The sequence below is a fragment of the Cardiocondyla obscurior genome, unplaced genomic scaffold (genome assembly GCF_019399895.1).
Source record: "Cardiocondyla obscurior isolate alpha-2009 unplaced genomic scaffold, Cobs3.1 scaffold71_0_91097, whole genome shotgun sequence".
NCBI classification, from domain to species: Eukaryota; Metazoa; Arthropoda; class Insecta; order Hymenoptera; family Formicidae; genus Cardiocondyla; species Cardiocondyla obscurior.
This window is the reverse complement of record NW_027228814.1, coordinates 75,574-78,073: the sequence shown is the minus strand read 5'-3', so window position 1 is coordinate 78,073 and position 2,500 is coordinate 75,574. Positions and strand designations below refer to the sequence as shown.

At 59.0% G+C, this 2,500-nt stretch overlaps 2 non-coding genes across 2 annotated transcripts in view; both read right to left on the bottom strand.

The window, feature by feature from the left end:
• The window catches only part of LOC139112939 (large subunit ribosomal RNA), a 4,098-nt gene extending 3,360 nt beyond the window's left edge, over positions 1-738 (bottom strand). The window contains exon 1 of the ribosomal RNA XR_011547538.1: positions 1-738. This exon is cut by the window's left edge and continues 3,360 nt beyond it. This is a non-coding gene — a ribosomal RNA (large subunit ribosomal RNA).
• Positions 739-2,125: 1,387 nt separating this feature from the next.
• Positions 2,126-2,280, bottom strand: LOC139112942 (5.8S ribosomal RNA). The gene has a single exon (XR_011547540.1). It is a non-coding gene; the product is annotated as a 5.8S ribosomal RNA (ribosomal RNA).
• Positions 2,281-2,500: the final 220 nt, after the last annotated feature.

Here is a 2,500-nt window from a genome sequence, read left to right as displayed (position 1 = left end):
GTGTGTGAGAGCTGCGGCCTGATACCTTGCGTGTACCGCCGGGCAGCCGGCCGGGCGACCGAGGGTTTGACGGCGTGCCGTGTTACCGGCGACGCGTCAGACACCGCACCCGGGCCGTAGACCGACACCCAGCGGGTCGCGACGTTCTACTAGGGGAGAAGTGCACGACGACGAAAACGCCGGACATCGGCGCGCGGCAGCGTGCCCGCGCGCGAGCCGTGAGGCCCCGCGGGGCATCGCCCACCGACGCGAAGCCAGCGTCGCTGACGATGAATCTCCCGTTCGATCTTTTGGGTTTCTTAGGTTTACCCCTGAACGGTTTCACGTACTCTTGAACTCTCTCTTCAAAGTTCTTTTCAACTTTCCCTCACGGTACTTGTTCGCTATCGGTCTCGTGGTCGTATTTAGCCTTAGATGGAGTTTACCACCCACTTAGAGCTGCACTCTCAAGCAACCCGACTCTAAGGAGAGATCCTCCCGAGACGCGCACCGGTCGCTACGGGCCTGGCACCCTCTGCGGGTAAGTGGCCCCATTCAAGATGGACTTGGACGCGACGCGGCACCTCGGGATAAGCGGACCCTCCCAAACACCACATTTCCCTGCGGCGGAACCGCGGGATTCGGTGCTGGGCTCTTTCCTGTTCGCTCGCCGCTACTAAGGAAATCCTGGTTAGTTTCTTTTCCTCCGCTTAATAATATGCTTAAATTCAGCGGGTGATCTCGCCTGCTCTGAGGTCGTCAAAAGAAATTGTCGTGAGGCTGTACTATATATATATAATACGAAGAAGGCGAGACGACGACGACGACGACGCGAGAGAAAAGAGAAACGCAACGCGGCGAAACGCCGCGCGCGAGCGCTTGGTTAGACTACGCCGCGTGCCCCGGTCAAGAGCTGCTACCATACATAGCGCTTTCGTGGACTCGGGAACACGCGCGGTCGACCCGCGCGCGATCTCTCACCTCGCACACACTTTTGCTGCGCAGGGGGCGATCGGTGCACGCAAAATATTTGAAAGAAGAGACGAAGGGAAAATGAGAAAACGAACGAGGCAGAGAGAACAACCGCGAGAGCGTGGTGGTCTTTCGTCGACGTTGCGTCAACCGCGCCGCGATCCGCGCGCCCGCGCGCGCCAACCAACCGACCACGACGACAACTGGCCAGCCAGCCCGACGCGAACGTCGGAGGCCGGTTTGCGCGTCGTGGTGGCGTCGGCAACGCGACTGCGGCGGCGGCCGGCAGCAGCTGCAGCGGCGACGACCACTCTCTCTCTCTTATAATACGGTCAGGTTCTCTCGTATCTTTGCTTCGTCGTATATATCTCTAAAATCCCTCCTCTCGAGTTTCCTTTGCGTTGGCGGCGGTAAAGCGACGATATGCGCTCTGTGCAGAAGGAGAACGAGGAGGCGCGCGATTATCTCGCGGCCTCTATTCTCCTCTCCGATCTTCATTCGAAGAAGGAGAGGAAAACTCAAACTCGGTTCTCCGCGCTCCTTATGAACTACTTCTCCGTGGATCAGCCTTTGATCCCGCGCGCGCCGCAAGCGGCACACAGGCCACCTTCCGGGAGTACAAGCGCGAACGAATTGTCGGCTTGTTTCACTCCGGGCGGCGGCGCGCGAGAGGCAGATCTACTCTTTTTCGTTCGGCGCGTATATACGTATAACGTATAAACTCCTTGCAAGAGCTCGCCACGTTTATCACCACCGCGCACGTCCTTCCCTCCCGTGCGTGTGTGCGTGCGTGCGTCTCTCTGCGATTCTCGATCGCATCTTTCGGTCGGTCGTCGTTCATTCGTTCGACCCTCAAACCTCGTTATTTCGGACGACGCCCAACAGGGGCGCGAGAGTACGCCGCCGTTCCGCGAGTATAGAGAGAGCGCGCGCAGAGAGCGCGAGAGCCTTCGTAAAACCCTGATGGAATCCAGCAACTCGCCGCGTGGATAGCGTGCGTAGTGTGCCTGATACCCCGGGGAAGGCGTCATCGACGACTCCTCGCTTCTCTTCTCTTTTCTCGTGGATGCGGGTATAACTCTCTCGCCGGCCGCCGCGATCGGGCGAACGTCCAACGAATCGCTCGTACGCGGCCGTCGAAACGGCGCGCGCAAGCAGTTTGTCTTCGATAAAACGACCCTCAGCCAGGCGTGGTCCGGGAATTGTATCCGTGGACCGCAATGTGCGTTCGAAATGTCGATGTTCATGTGTCCTGCAGTTCACAAGTTGACGCGCAATTAGCTGCGTTCTTCATCGACCCACGAGCCAAGTGATCCACCGTTCAGGGTAATCGTTCCTTCGCGCACCAAGTACGCTCTATCAAGGAATAGACAACAATGTGCGTCTTCTTCGTTTTGGCCCTTCGATCAGCCTGGCCGCGCGTCCGAGCACGCGCGGACCGCCGCCCCTGTTACGGGGGCTACGGCACAATAATGGAGAGAGAGGGAGACGTCGGTTGTCGGCGCGGTGCGAAAACCAAGAGGTTGCGTCTCTCGCGAAGCGAGAGCCG